Raw genomic sequence first — 17,294 nt, forward strand, 5'->3', positions numbered from 1 at the left:
TTAACTGATCATATCTGTCAAAATATGTATTGATGTTTTTCCCTATCATATTTCTCATAACATAGTGGAAAATGCATGCTCTACAAGTATTTCTTTTGTCACATCGTGCAGAAAGCATATAATGATAGGTTTTGGAAAGAACTAGTTAGCCATTTTGAGAGAAGTAAAATGGTCCTCTACCTAAGTCTACCACGAAATAAATCCAATGTGAATTAAATGTAAATAAAAGCAGTGATGTAGGTGAACCCTGAGGTAGCTATGTAAAATTTTTATGAGGAGATAGTTTGTGAGTATTTCTCTAATCTGGATATTATAATGGAAAAATTTGAAAGAGTTCTCCACATGGAAAAAAAATGAAGAAATTCCAATGACAATAAGAAAAGTCCCTCTTATTTCAAATGCAAGTATAAATGAAGTTTTAAAACACTGGAAAATATTTCTTTTATTTACTCAGTTAAAGGAGTAATATCTTTAGTATTAAAAAGTGTAGTAAACTGGGGAATCCCTGGGTGGCTCGGCGGTTTAGCACTGCTTTCGGCCCAGGGCGTGATCCTGAGGTTCTGGGATTGAGTCCCACGTCGGGCTCCCTGCATGGAGCCTGCTTCTCCCTCTGCCTGTGTCTCTGCTTCTCTCTCTCTCTCTCTCTCTCTCTCTCTCTGTGTGTCTCTCATGAATAAATAAAATCTTAAAAAAAAAAAGTGTAGTAAACTAATAGGAACATCAAACATTCACAAAAACAAGGAATACAAATTGTCATCTAAACAAAGAAGAGGGGCAGCCTGGGTGGTTCAGCAGTTTAGCGCCGCCTTCAGCCCAGGACCTGATCCTGGAGTCTCAGGATCGAGTCCTACATCGGGCTCGCTGCGTGGAGCCGGCTTCTCCCTCTGCCTGTGTGTGTCTCTGCCTCTCTCTCTCTCTCTGTGTCTCTCATGAATAAATAAATAAAATATTAAAAAATAATAAACAAAGAAGAATTTAGAAGGACCAATATAGATGGAAAACATGTTTATTATTTTTAATGTATAAATACATATTAAAAGAACAGCATGGAATTTTTTTTCTATTATGGCAAAAAAACTATTTTGTCACTAACTGCTGATAACATGTGGACATAACAAGGCTGATAGAGATTGATAAGTGTATAAATTGACAAAACCATTCTGGTGGTCTGTGAAGCAATTGATAGGAAAATTATGAGTTTGGGGGTACCTGGCTGGCTCAGGCAGTAGAGCATGTAATTCTTGATTTCGGGATTATGGATTTGAGTCCTATGTTGGGTGTAGGAATTACTGAAAAATAAAAAAAAATCTATTAAAAATTAAAATACTGCTTGTAATTTTCATTTGTTATAAAGTACAATTTTTATGTTACTTGTTAGGCTTTTTTTTTTTTTTTAAGATTTCATTTATTTATTCATGAGAGACACAGGCAGAGGAAGAAGCAGGCTCCTCGCAGGGAGCTCAATGTGGGACTCAATCCTGGAACTCCAGGATCATGCCCTGAGCTGAAGGCAGATGCTCAACTGCTGAGCCACCCAAGCATCCCTACTTGTTAGGCTTCTTTTCTATTTACTTTATTGACTTTGATATTTTTTTCTCTTCTACTGTTCTTATGTTTGTTCTGATTTTTTTCTCATTATTTGTGGTTAATGATGGCTTTGCTAATATCCTTTCTTTCTTATACAATAATACATCTTAAAATACTAAGTTTTAATTTCTTCTCTAATTACAAATCCCCAAAATTTTGTAAGTTCTTTTTGTGTGTGTGTTATTTTATTACGTTTTATGATCTCAGCCACTTTTATTTTTTTTCTGACCTTTAGTAGTCCAAACCCTTAAATGCCAAAAGCGTAAGTGACTTTTGAAATTGTTTAGCCCTTTTTTGGCTACCAGTTGCACTTAAATTAATTCTGAATTGTTTAACGCTGAGAAAAATCTATCTCCTGCCTAAAATTCCAGCCTTATCTTGGCCTCATCTCTTCTTTGCTCTTCATCTTCCAGCCATAGTATCCTTCCCATATTGTCTTGTGCATACCAAGTAATTATCTTTTCCCGTGCTCCATTGCTTAGTTGGCTGACTTCGTTCTTCAGTTCTTCCTTTAATTATCAATTCGTCAGACTTTCTGTCAGTCCTTTGTTCATTTTAATATTTTTCCACAATTGATTCTCTATCTCATCTTTTTAAGAACACACCATATAAAAGATGAAGAGATATATTTTGTTGTAAAGAACATTGTGTTATAAGTTTCCTTTCTTTATAGCAACTGGATAAAAGCTGTGTGTGGACAGGGATCATATCTGTCTTATTTTTTATTTTATTCCAATGAAAAGAGACAACAAAATTGAAAATTTTATAGACATTTAGAAAGTTATGCAGAATTTCTTTTTTTAAAAAAGACTTTATTTATTTATTTATTAGAGACACAGAGAGAAAGAGAGAGGCAGAGACACAGGTGGAAGGACAAGCAGGCTCCATGCAGGGAGCCCAATGTGGGACTCCATCCCGGGACCCCAGGATCACGCCTTGGGCTGAAGGCAGGTGCCAAACCGCTGAGCCACCCAGGCGTCCCGTTATGCAGAATTTCTAATGTGTTTTTAACAGTTTCAGAAAGGAAGTCAGCAATAAAATGGGATAAAAGAAAAAATACAATTTATAATATTATGAAATTATGAGTTTTTAAAATTAAATCATTGTTCATCAAAAATACCCAAATATTCATATTATAAGGGCCATTTTAAGGGATAATTGCTTGAACATGTACTCATTTAAATATATGTTGGCAAATATTGTTAAGTGCAACAATGAAAAGAAATCCTACAATCTTTGAAGAAAGTTAATTACAACAGTCTATAAAAGAAAGATAATCATACATAGGAACATAATCATTTAAGGACATAGTTTTCCAAACATGATTGAAACATGCAAGGAATGAGAAAATTTTCTTCTTACATACTCCCTTGAAAAATGTCCAGAATTTCATTCTGGTAAGATAAAAAATACATATATAAAAGATGACATAGGTTACATGAGCTAGAAATTATCAATGATACAATGAATGAAGTTATTTGGTCTAACAATGATACAATGAATGAAGTTATTTGGTCTAAATATGGGGTTAGTTCATAAACTAAATTACAATCCATAGCTATCAAGAATAAGTCACAGATTTACAAATGTACTGCTACCAATATCTAGAATGTTTGCTGATACATAGTTGGTGCTTTTTATACATACATTTGTTGAATGATTTAGGAGAAAGAAGGAAGAGAAAGTGAACCAAAGATGTTGTTTTCTTTAGAATGAAGTTTAGATTAACTCTAGAAAAATGGTAAGCAAGCTTTTCTTTAAAAAAAAAAAAAAGATTTTATTTATATATTCATGAGTGACACAGAGAAAGTGAGACACAGGGATCCCTGGGTGGTGCAGCTGTTTGGCGCCTGCCTTTGGCCCAGGGCGCGATCCCGGAGACCCGGGATCGAGTCCCACATCGGGCTCCCGGTGCATGGAGCCTGCTTCTCCCTCTGCCTGTGTCTCTGCCTCTCTCTCTCTCTGTGACTATCATAAATAAATAAAAATTAAAAAAAAAAAAAAGAAAGTGAGACACAGAGTCTCCCCTGCAGGGAGCCTGATGAGGGACTAGGTCCCAGGACTCTGGGATCATGACCTGAGCCAAAGGCAAATGCTCAACCACTGTTCCACCCAGGTGTCCTGGTGATCAAATTTTTAAAGAAAATGATAGTGATTATTTTTTTTTCTTGGGAAGCCAATGGTCAATCAAGGATATTATAGGCAAGTATATACAATATTTATATGATAACATTTAAAAATGTTAAAGCACTCTTAATTCATGGGTGTTCCAAAAAGAACGATGTTTAAAAAAAAAAAAAAAAGAATAATGGTGATCTAAAGTTTAACTTAACCCACAGAGTATATCTTGCCACTATCCTAGGAATGATAGTTACATTAATCTGAAAACTTAAAAACTTTGAGTGAATATTCTTTTCACATTAGATGGGCAAACCAACCAAACAAACAAAAAGACACATTAGTGTATGATGAAACAATATTACCAACAGTGTTTAAACAAGAATTCAGTGTATCTAGAAAAAAATATATAAATGGCAGGAATATGTCCAAATTTGGTATAGATCATAATATACATGGAAGATTTAATTTGCTCCAGAAATAGCAATATACTCACATCTGATTTTGAAAAATAAGGTATAATAATTAAATGTCTAAGACAAAATGATATAGTATGTTGAAATACTAGAATATAAAACATGCCAAGGATAACATGTTCATCTGAAATTAATTTCAGTCAAAAATAGATTGAATTTAATGATATATTGATGTAAATTGCTATAAGGCATAAGCTACTATGTAGGTATAGCTAGGAAACTTAGGCACTACCATTACAGAGTGTAAATATTTTTAGGATCAATCGATATAAGCAAACAATCCCCAAATCTTTATGGGATAACATATATAGCACAATTTACATTGTAAAAATTAGAATCTGTTTTGTCTGCATTTCACAAAATTTTATGGAGAACTGTGAAAGCAAGGTGGAAACTCCCATTGCAAAACTTGTCTCATAAAGGAACTATTAGTGTTACCACTCTTGTTCAATACAAGTCAGAAAAGTAGATGCCTACTTAGAACCTGTGTCCACACATTATTTATAGTCTTGCATCGCTGTGTCTGATTAGTAGACCTTTGATCATACAGCCTGTACTGTGGCTATTCAAGATAGGAAACGGGAGAATTTCCTACATATTAATTACCATGGCATGGTGGCACTTCTGTGGAAAACTGTATCTAAGAGGGTATTGGGCAGCACTGCATGGCGTATGTTTACTATACCCTGTCGTAGTCTACCTGACTGGGGTATTTCTGGAAACACCATATAACATTTCAACATTTTTCTTGTTTTAAGCTACAGTGATATGATTCTATTTAGTATGATGCTAAACCCACAAGGAAGTGAGTACATTTTTACCCTTTCCCTAAAGGGAGAGACCTAGTATCCTTATGTTTTTAAGTTCAGGATGTTTGGATGCTTCTCATTTATTTTCTAGGTCAGACACATTAAAAAAAATAAAGTTCTGTAAATTTTGGGCTAAAATATAAAGTTTAGAAGCACAGATATACTATATCATTTCCAGATCTATTTAAGATGACATTTATTATGGCTGCCTTTCCTCTCTAAACTCTCCATTTTCTCTTTGTCTTTGCCTGGCAAAATAGCTGGTTAATTCTTAACTGATATCTTAATCTGTTTGGGTTCATATAACAAAGTACCACAGGGACAGCCCAGGTGGCTCATTGGTTTAGCGCTGCCTTTGCCCCAGGGTGTGGTCCTAGAGATCTGGGATGAAGTCCCAGGAGGGGCTCCCTGCATGGGGCCTGCTTATCCCTCTGCCTGTGTCTCTGCCTCTCTCTCTCTCTCTCTCTCTGTCTGTCTCTCAGGAATAAATAAATTAAAAAAATAAATAAAACAGAATCTGTACCTCATAAACAACAGAGGTTATCTATTACTGTTGTGGAGGTTGGTTGTCTGAGGTTAGGGTGTGAGCACTGTCCAATGAGGGCTCTCTTTTGGTTGTAGACTTCTCATATCCTTTCATGGAGGAAGGAGAACAGGATCTCTCTTGAGTTTGGGGTCTCATGACCAAATCACCTCTGAATGTCCTCACCTCCTAAGACAACTACCTTTGGTGGTTAGGATACAGCATTTGAATTTTGGGTAGATACTTGTACCGTAGCTCTAGGGTAGATCAAATGTTCACTCATGAGATATCTATCATTAGTATCTATCATGATAGATGACATGTCTATCATCTATCTATGAGGAGTTTTCTGATCTTTCATTACTTCTTTTGTAATATTATTCCCTGTTACAGCAGTTAATGGGTGAAATTCTATTTCTCCTTGATAATTCAAATAGCAAATATTTACTATATGCATATTTTCTATATGCAGATACCATTGCTAGGTGCTAAGAGTATATCAGTGAACAATACAGGAAAAGAAACATTCTAGTGTGACAGCTTAGGCAGTAAGTAGAATAAACTACTACATAATACTTTGGTGACAAAGGACTTTGAGCAGAACTAAAGAAAATAAGCAGGATAGAAAGAATTGCTAAGGACAAATGTGAGATTCTTCAATTTCAAATTAGATTCTGAGAAAACTGCTAGAAAGATATTTTAGAGTTCTCCAGATTTCACCACACCCAAGTCAGGTTCCCTCCATGTGTCTAACCATCTGATCAAACAATTATCTATTTCTGTGAATCAGTATGTATCTTCATTTGAGGTCATTTCCTTATTTGTTGATCTAATGCATTGACACAGAATTGAGGGAGATAAACCAGGCATAGGTAATCATAAATCTGATAACGGGAGAAAGAGTACTATATATTGGGTATTATGCTTTTCGCTACCTAGTTGGTTCCATACTAAGGTTCCCTTTAGATCACTGCAGAATTTTATTTACACAGCTACCTCTGTGAAATGATGTTCATTGTACAACCACTAATTTCCCAGAATTTTTCCTTCATGGTCTTATTTCTTTTGATGAAGACAGATCATGTTTCTTCATGTTACATAAGGTTCTCACGGAGTTCCTAGATGGCATTGGATAGAAGCATAGTGTGAATGTAAAAAAAAATCATATCCAGATTATCTAGTCCAGTGAGAATATACTGCTATGGTCTTTATGACAGAAGATATATAATATTCTTCTCCACTTTGCAGCACAATCATTCCTGCTTATTTTGTGTAATAGCACTGTTTTTTTACTCAAAGTTGTTTTCTACCATTGCCAGTTTTTGCACTGGAGTATATTTCTTCAACAATCTCCATAATAATATCTTTCATTCTATGTGCTCTTTATCAGAACTTCTTACTCCTCCATCAAGAAATGGAGTATGTGTTCCTTCTTCTTGATTTTGGGTGACTACTTGATTGACTATATTAGTAGAGTATTGTATAAATAGTACTATGTCCATTCCAAGACTATCTCATAAAGAGGGGTTTCTCCGAATGCTCACTTTTGTAACCTAGTAATCATGGTATGAAGAAGCCAAGCAGTCTATGGAATCAAAGCCATTCAAGTTCAGCTCAGCTGAGCTTCCAGTTAACAGTCATTTGTAATTGCCAGTCATGCATATGGCATATTGGAATTTAATCTACCAATTCTTGTTTGAGTTTCCTTAGCTGATACTGATTCAAACAAAGAGGAAGCTTCTGACCAAATCCATGCCCAAATTGCAAATTTGTGAGCTGAATCAGTTTTAATTTAATTCACTATGTTATAGTGTGAATTTTTATGCAGCTATAGATAATTTCATTAAAATCTAAATAAAAACTGTATTTAACTCAGAAAGGTAAGATTAGGTGATTTTTCATATCTGCTGTTACGACCATTTTATTTTTGTTTTTAAAAACTATTTAATTTATTTATTCGTGAGAGGTACAGAGAGAAAGGCAGAGGCATAGCCAGAGGGAGAAGCTGGCTCCTTACTGGGAGCCTGATACAAGACCCGATCCCAGTACCCGAGGATCGCGACCTGAGCCAAAGGCAGACACTCAACTACTGAGCCACCCAGGTGCCCTAACCATTTTATTCTTTATCTCCTATACAAAACATTGAGGTGAGTAGGGAAGGAGACCATCATCTGTGTCTATTATAATCTTGTCCACTGATTTATTGATACCTTTTTATTTAAGGATTTATTTTTTGGTCGGTAATAATAAAGGACACAGATGTATTCACAGTTTTGCAAATTATAAAATGCCAACTTAGATACTTTTGCTAGAGAATTTTTTTTTACTAATATTCTAATCCCTGACAATATGGCGAACTTGCAGACAATATGACCAAAGCATTATTTGCAATCCATTAATTAGTGTAGTTCCATCTTTCTGATCATCTCTTCTTACAAACAGTGTGGATATTGATACTATTGTTCAAGTTTGACAATGGAGAGGAGATTCTTTCTCCAGTGTACTTTTGGGCCACAACTGGGTGGGTCTGACATTTTGAGGAAATACACATTAATAAGGTGCCAGTTTATTTGCATTTCCATGTTTATTTGAGTATCTTTTCCCCCTTCTTTCCTAATGATTCTGAATTGAGTCCACAGGTACAGTTATAAGAATTGATGTCAGTGTGATGGAAAGAGGCTTTCTAAGATACCTGTTGCTGCTCAGCAACTCACGTGGGTTTCCAAGTGTAATCCCTTAAGACCTTGTCCACTTTATAATATGATCCTCCTTGGCATATATGATTTGTGATGGCTGTTATATTAAGAAGGTATTTCGTTGAGTGGTATTCTTTAGCCTGGCCTACCATTAAGTCAAAAGTGCTTTCCATAAATAAAAATAGATATTTACCAGAGGAAGAATTTTTTTTTTTAAAGCTCTAGTAGTCGCTGCTGTGTGGGTCTTATTAGGGATCAGCATGGATCTTGTGCAAGTTTTATATGATGAAATACACTTAAAAATTGAATGGTCTTGGGGAACCTGAATGGCTCATTTGGTTAAGTGTTTGCCTTTGGCTCAGGTCATGATCTCAGGGTCCTGGGATCCAGCCCCGTGTCAGGATCGCTTCTCAGTAGGGAGTGTGCTTCTCCCTTTCTCTCTGCCTTTCCCCTGATCATGTTCTCTTTATCAAATAGATAAATTAATTTTAAAAATTGGATGGTCTTGGATGTAGTAGCCAAGTGGGAAATATGCTTGCACAGTACTGTAGTCTGGAGCATCTGATGATCCTCCAATATTTTTTCTTTAATCTCTACTGAAAGCCATAGAGGTTACTTGATATATTTGATATATGTAAATAGTGCCATTAAATATTGTACCTTTTTTTTTTTTTAAAGAATTGTGGAGTAAGGTGGAGATACTTTTCTTTCTCTTTGGAACGACTGTTCCATAAAGTATCAAGCCAGTCGACCCCTTGAAAAAGGAAAAGCTGTGATTAACTTCTCAGGTTTTCATGGGATTTATCTTACATTCTGATGAGCATGTGTTTGACAAGTCCATCCTAAGGTAACTGATACTTTCTGTTCACCTTGTCCTGTTATCATACTGTCATCATAGCTTAGACAAGTGTGATGTCATATAACATGCAAAATGATCATGTTCCTGTGGACTAAATTATAGCACAAATCTGTAGGGTTAATATACCCTTGGGCAAGATGGTAAATGTTTGGTTCTATACCTACCAAGTGAAATGTGTAACTTATTTTTTCTTCTCTCTTTATTGATATGATAAAAATAGTTTTTGTCAGCCTTATAGCTGTAAACTGGGTGCTAGAGATTATAATGATTTGTTCTAGAAAATTGACTTGTCTAATTTGCAGCTGCAATTGGAGTTACCAACTGATTAAGCTTAAAATATTTTATTCTTTATCAAGATGACTTTGTCTTATGCACAGCTCAAAGAGGTGATTTAAGTAAAGATAGGAAAAGATGTTGCTAGTTCAGTAATTTGATGGTTGTATTAATCACTTTGATTCCCCTAGGCAGTTTCATTTTTATTTTGGTAGGAGTCTGAATCTCAAGAATTTTCCCGTGTGCCATCTCCCCATGAGTGAAGGTGCCAATATGAGTATTCTGCTAATTTCTGAGTATGTCAGTGCCATCTACATACAAGGAAGTGAAATAGATACTGCTAGACCATTTAGAGATCTACTGCTCTCCAAAGCTCTATTTTTTTTTAATTTTTTTTTTTTTTTAATTTATTTATGATAGTCACAGAGAGAGAGAGAGAGAGGCAGAGACACAGGCAGAGGGAGAAGCAGGCTCCATGCACTGGGAGCCTGATGTGGGATTCGATCCCGGGTCTCCAGGATCGTGCCCTGGGCCAAAGGCAGGCGCCAAACCGCTGCGCCACCCAGGGATTCCCCCAAAGCTCTATTTTTTAACTGGTGTTACAGATCCCCTCTTTGACCAAGAGAGTACAATGGTGTTCTTAGTTCTCAGATACTAATTTTATCTTAGAGCTAGTGTCCAGTGTAACCTGAAAGACATGAGTAATTTCTTTTCTCCAAGGCTCAGGTTTGTTGATAATGGCATAAATCCTTGTAATTTAATCTAAAATTTCTGATAAATTAATCCATAGAATTAAATGTGCTCATATTGTATTATTTAGGGCCATTATTCTGAACCTTTTTGTAAAGTAACCCCAGGGACACCTGGGTGGCTCAGTGGTTGAGCATCTGCCTTTGGCTCAGGGCTTGATCCTGGAGTCCCAGGATGGAGTCCTGCATCAGGGTCCCCTGCAGGGAGCCTGCTTCTCCCTCTGCCTGTGTCTCTGCCTCTCTCTGTGTCTCTAATGAATAAATAAATAAAAAATCTTAAAAAATAAAAAAAAATAAAGTAACCCCCATATTTCCATGGCTTAGCCAAATCAAAAATTTTACATTGGGGCACCTGGGTGGCTCAGTTGGTTAAGTGTCTGCCTTAGGCTCAGGTCATAATCCCAGATCCTGGGATGAGCTCCTTGCTCAGCAGGGATTCTCCCTCTCCCTCTGCTGCTCCCCCTGCTTGTGATTTTGCCCTCTCTTTCTCAAATAAAGAAATAAAATATATTTTTAAAGTTTTATATTTTCTTATTCCTTTTGTAGTCTAATTTCTGATGGGTAGCCCTTTGACCTAATTTTACCCAAGTGGCAATTCAGGGATATTTTTCTCCATTTATCTAGTGGCTTCAGGTTTGTTTCTTTCTAAGTGGTTATGAAATTGCTAGAGAAAAAAGTAATGAAAGAAAGAAAGTAATGAAGGAAGGAAAGGGAGAAGGAAGGAAAGACTGCACAGAAGGTTTTAGAGGTCAGGCCTAGAAGTGGAAGCAGGAATGCATAATTTTACCCTCATTCCATTGGCCACAAGGATCAAATGGCCATGCATAATTCCAAGGGAGTTTGGAATGTTGTCTTCCTGTATGAGTAGAAGGCAGAGGAAATGATTTGATGAATAAAGCATTGTCTCTGCCACATTCCCAATTCTAATTCTTGGGAGTTACATTGTTTCCTAGCAAATACGCTAATTTTTTCGTGAGAGACATGAGAAGTTTCAATGGACACTGAAATAAGTGAGCCAAGGGATCATACTGTAAACGTAATTTTTGTTTATATCATCCCAAGGCTACAGAAGATAACAGATTTTATAAATTTCATTATAGAAATTCATACAATGATGACCTGAAATGGTAATATACAATTCTGGCCATGTTACTTCCTTTTTAAATCTTATATCATGATGTTATATTCAGACAGGCTATCCCAGAATTCTCGTGATATTTATGCCCATCCTCCTGTTCTGTTGAAGATGCTGTTCAATCCTTCTAAACCTTGCCTTCAGGGACGCCTGGTGGCTCAGCAGTTAAGGGTCTGCCTTCAGCTCAGTGTGTGATCCCGGTGTCCTGGGATGGAGTCCCTCATCCTGCTCCTTGCGTGGAGCCTGCTTCTCCTTCTGTCTGTGTCTCTGCCTCTCTCTCCTGTGTCTCTCATGAATAAATAAATAAAATCTTTTAAAAACAAACAAACAAAAAAACCTTGCCTTCAGTAGATACTTAACTACCACTTAATATAAATTGTAATTTAACTTCCATTTTGCATCTTGAAATGGACTAATAAAGCCTCATTGTCTAATCCCAAGAGAATCTCTTTTTATTAAAAGGCAGACAGATCAAAAAACAACCTATCCCTAAAGCCCATTTCCCTAATACTCTGTTGCCTATAACCATTTATGGTACTAAGTAGTGTATAAGGAGTTTTCTCTTGCAAACAAAAGAATCCACCCTGCTTAGTCTAAGAAGAAAAGGAATTTTTAAAAGTCTATTAGGCCATTTTAAAAATTATTGGAACTGCTAGTTACTGATAGATTCTTGAGGTTAAGTTTTTACAATTACTTTGTAGAACTATACCACTGACCTCACTGAATGAGCTTATAGGTGCAACTCCTGCAAACTCTGATATCACCTATGCATACAAAATGGACAGCACACTAGAAGTTGGTGTTCTCCTGTCATTCGCTTCTGAGTCAAAGTCTTGCTTGTACTCATCTAACTGACTACATTATGTTCCTGTCACCTTATGGCTATGACAGGTAGTATTGCATAGAAATTAGCATGTAAGATGGAGAGTTCCTTGCAGAAAACTAATTGAGGAGTACCGTTACTGCCAAACCAGTTTGAGAGTGAAAGATTTAGTATCAGACCATTGGTGAAGTTGAGTTGTGATGTGTTTTTAAAAAAAGGCTTCGTCTGATTGTATGGTGGTCTCTGGAGGTGGAAATGCCCTTTCAAGATATCTTCCATTGGGCAAGGGGCAAGAGTTCTCTTCACCATAATAACCAGTGACTGTATATAGGCTTCCATGGGAACAGAATACAACCTCAAGTGGGATGGCTGTCTTCAGTCAAGGGCAATTCTGTACAAGCACATAGCTGAGATCACTCGGAGTGGCTGGGATAATGAATATTTTAGCTTTCCTGGGAGTCAGTAGGAGAATTTCCCGGGTCAGTGGGGTCAGTCAGGATATACTTACAGTTCACCCTCTTATACCATATGGCACCATCGAACTCTTGCATTCCAAATGACCTCTTTTCCTAAAGAAATCATATAAGGTGGCAGTGATTTGGATGGAAATAGAGCTGCTGCCAGTAAACCTATCCCAAGGTCGTTTCTTCTAGTCATTGTTCTCTTCTATACACCCAATATGGGTCTCGAACTCATGATCTCCTGATCAAGAGTCACACGCTCTGCCTTGTGAGCCGGACAGTCACCCCCTCTCATCCTACCTTTTTGAAAACATGGATATGCTAGAAAGGCAGTTCTGGTTGCATAGTTACTTGATACTCTACTTTCAGTTACTCTATCCCCACCAAAGTGCTATAATACACTAAGATCTATTTCTCTAAAATTGTCTATTTCTCTATTGAATGCCATATGACCTTGATCCAGAACCCTAGATATGGCGCAGTGGACATTCTTGTTCCAAGATCCACTCAACACTATTAGTCTTTCAAGTTATCTCTTCTGCTAGTTTGTCATGGAGTCAAAAAGTCCTAATATTGCCTATGAGTCATGTCAAGGACTCTTGTGTTTTCAACTTTTTTTTGTAATGCTGTTGTATATTTAGCAGGAGTCTCTTTCAACAAGTTTTTCACAAAAAAAAAAAAAGAAAGAAAAGTTTTTCAATAATGTGGTCCCTGTGTGGAGAGGATCATAGACACTATGCTATGCTAATCAGAATCCCCTCAGGAATGAAGGACTTATTCTCTTAGCTTCTCAGGGAAGGGAAGAAATGTTCCTCACCCAAGGGGCTGTTCATATCAAAGACTGTTCTACAAGGGGGTATAAAGACTCTTGCCTTACTAGTTTTGCCTGCCAATGAATTGATTTCAGTGGCAGGCAAGAATAGTATTCAAGGATTTCCCTGAGATCCTTGTTGGCCCTGCATGGCACCTCAACTTCTCCATCTGTCTAATCCTGCTTCCTTCATTTCCTTCCCTTTCACACATATTGATTGGAAGAGTGTCCTCTGATATACTTCTAGCATGCTAATATTAGAGATTATTGGGCAGAGTACCTGATTTACAATTGAAAGCAGAGCTGCTACTTGATATGGCATGAGATAGAATGGGTAATGTGAAGAAGGACCCTGGTGGGGGGGGGGAAGGAGGTGGATATAGAGGGCAGAAATAGTTACTTAAGCACTAAGACATTGATGTGACACAGGAGGATAAATTGAATTCGTATTTTTTTTTGAGAGTGAACCACTTTGTCCCCATGATGCAAATTCAAATAATGAGTATATACAGTTTAGTGTGTATTTATATAAACACATAAATATGTGCTTGCATGTTTTCAGAAAAGCCTTTTGATTGTTATTACTTGTACCAGTTGTTTTGTTTTAAACCCTGGAAAAGGGAAGGGCTGTTGACTAGGTATCTGGGAAAATAATTATATTTCCTTCTGCTAATAGGACATGTTAGAAGCATTCAGTAAAAATACAAGGAAAGGTCCAGGATCTGAAATTTATAGTGTTAACAAGTCGAAAATCTTCCACTCCTAACAAATTAGTGTGTTTCAATAGTCTTCCAAACACTTCCTGATTATTTTTGCTTTTACCGTTGAATTCTGAGATCAGTCTTGAATGAGGACAGACTGGAGGCAACAGGAGAAGCAAAGAACAGCATTTCCTGTTCTTTGGAAAATTCTCATACAGCTTTGTGGAACATCTTGTCTTGATGTATGCTTTCCTGTCTCATTTTTTTTGTCAGCCCAATTGGCTAGCTAAGATCTGCTCTAAGCAGATTTTACATAATGAAATGACAAGGCATAAATATCCATGCATTCTTTCAGTATGTCCCTTTCACAATTTATGATATAAACATTTTTAAATCTGTTTGTGTCTCATCACTTATTCGTTTGGAATAGGTCTCACCTTTAAAAGCTGTATCTATGGAGGAGAATTAAAATTTTACAAAGCAACTTTGACCTGAAGCTTTTCCATAAGGACTATTGTGCCAAAGAAATAGAAGACACAGTCCTTGACCTTAGGAGTTTGCAATCTATTTGATCACTTCAAGTATGCATACACGAGAAAAACTGAAAATAGGAAATAATGATTTAATATAGTATTTTTTTTCTTAAAGATTTTATTTATTTATTTGACGGGGGGAGAGCACACAGGCAGAGTGAGAGGGAGAAGCCGACTCCTGCTGAGCAGAGAGACCAATGCAGTGCTCCATCCCAGGATCCTGGGATCATGATCTGAGCCAAAAACAGATGCTTAATCAGCTGAGCCACCCAGGTGCCCCTTTAATACAGTATTTCTGAAAGTTGTCTAAACGAAAGGAAAAGTCATCTGGTATATCAGGGAGTTTGGGATTTCATAAAAGTATATATCTTTACATGTGAGATATTTCTTGTTTTGTCTTAAAATATAAAACATCTGTTTAATTTTTAAATATTTTTAAGCAGTTTAGTATAAAAAGCATGTGTTCACTTGTTCCGTATTCTTGAAGTAAAATTGATATTCTAGGATCTTTCATTATGTTTGTGATTTTCTTAACATTTGGAATTATTGGAATGTGTATATTCCCTTTCAAAAAGTGTGGAGTTAGTTCCCATTTCCTCAGTCGACTTGTTTCTATTAGAGTACAGGGCCTCTTCATCTAAAACCCTTGTACAGTTAACATTAAGAAATGTGTCAATGTGTTAAAAAAATATTTTTCTGTAAGAGGGCCTTTTTATGTCTCTGGGATGGCACTACATAAGTATCATTATGGTGATAGCACTATGTAAGTAAGTATCATTATAGTGCCCTCGGAAGACCTGCACTTCAAAATATGTATATTTTCTGTTGGAAATAACTAGAAAGTAACTGTACGATATGTCCTTTCTTTCAGTCTCAAGGAGTGAATTATTTTGTGACTGTACCTTTTTTAGTCAGGTGTATTATATTAGTATCTATAGCTGCTATAACAAATTTACCACAACCTTAGAGCTTAACCCAACTTAAATGTGTTATCTCAGAGTTCTGATGGTCAGAAGTCTGAATTGGCTCTCACTAGGCTAAAATGAAGCTGTCAAAATGGCCTATGTTTTTTCTTGGAGCTTTTAGTGAAGCATCTTCTCTTGTGTTTTCCAGCTTCTAAAGGCTTCCCACATTCTTTAGCAATATGGTTCCCCACTTTTGTTTCTCAATCAGCAATTTTTGCTTAAGCCTTTTTGACATTTCATTATCCTGAAACGGACTCTTCTTCCTTCTTCTTTAACTTTTAAGAAGTCTTGTAATCACATGGGGCCCTTCCAGATATTTCAGTATAATCATTTTATTTTAAGGTTAGCTCCTTATTAGTGACCTTAATTCTAACTACTCCCTTCATTTCTCTTTTCCATGAAATTTAACATTCATAGGTTCTGCCAATTAAAGCACAGAAATCATTGGAAGGACATTATTCTGCCTACCATATATATCGATGTTGACTTGTTCTCTCAGAGATTGGAGAAAAACCTCTATTTGATCCCTGTTTATGCTTATATAAGAAAGGTGTAAAAGCTCTACTCCAATGGGAAAAAATTTCTGAGTGTGTTTAGTATTCTGGTGTTCTGATGAAGTATTGATAAATAAAAAACTAAAAGATCCTGTTTAAGCAAGTATGTTTAGAATAGGGAAACATGTATGGGTATTTAGCAGATTTCAGTTGTTGATTTGCTGTGGTTTGATGTTTTTTTAATAGGGGATCTTCTGGGTAAGATGAAGTAAAGGCCAATCTCATTCACTACCCCCAGTACTTTGTACAAATGTTAACATTTTCCTTGTCGCATCATCTGAAGATGGTGGGATGTACGGGCTTAATCCACATGTGGTTCCATGCGTCACAGACTGAGAAACCACTATGCCCTCTGAGGATCTGTGGTATTCTTGATATTGTTCAAATGCTATCTCATTTGCTTTGCTCATTCTTTCTGATTTTTACATTTTGTATTACCATCTTGGACATAGTTTGTTCATTTAATGGATATCTTGTTATGTTTCTTTTATTGCTATTATCTTGGATCAAAATCTGCATAAGTAGCTCATGAGGATAACACAGAACCATTATTTTTTTACTCATATTGCAGACTGACAAAAGTCTCTCCTAAGTGCTCATTCTTGAGACTCTGATGCCAGTTACTTGTATGTTCAGTGAGTGCCTCTGAATGAAAGACTTGCTCGTGACTCACTGCTCCTTTGCTGAAATACTAATCTCACCACTTGAGGAGCCTTCCTGATTAGTGGAATGTAGGGAATTGCTATAGTCCAGTTTTCCAAGCTAATATGATTCCGCTCATGGATGCTACCATAATCATTGCAGTGGCATCTTGTCAGTCAGAGTTCAATATGTCATTCTTTGATGTTGACTCTGTCAGGCATCCTTGTCAGAGTTTTAAGAAGCACTTGAATATGTACCAAACTTTCCTTTGAGCTAGGCATCCTTTGTGAGGAAGTGTTAGAGGTATGGGGGGGGGGATGTGAATAGCATCCAGTCTAGTTACGTGAATTATGTGGTTATGTGAGTGTTATGAGACTCACCGATTTAATCTGTAAATGGGCATGCTATTTAAATGCATAATGATGTTTATAATCATGTTATTGATCACTTACCATAGGCTAGGCATCATGGTAAACATCTTACATATAATATTGTTTGTAATATTTTTCAATAACCATGTGAGTTAAACGCTATTATTATGTCGACTGACAATTTAAGAAACCAATACTCAGAGACATT

This window comes from Canis lupus, chromosome X, assembly GCF_003254725.2.
Source record: "Canis lupus dingo isolate Sandy chromosome X, ASM325472v2, whole genome shotgun sequence".
In the NCBI taxonomy this organism is placed as follows: domain Eukaryota; kingdom Metazoa; phylum Chordata; class Mammalia; order Carnivora; family Canidae; genus Canis; species Canis lupus.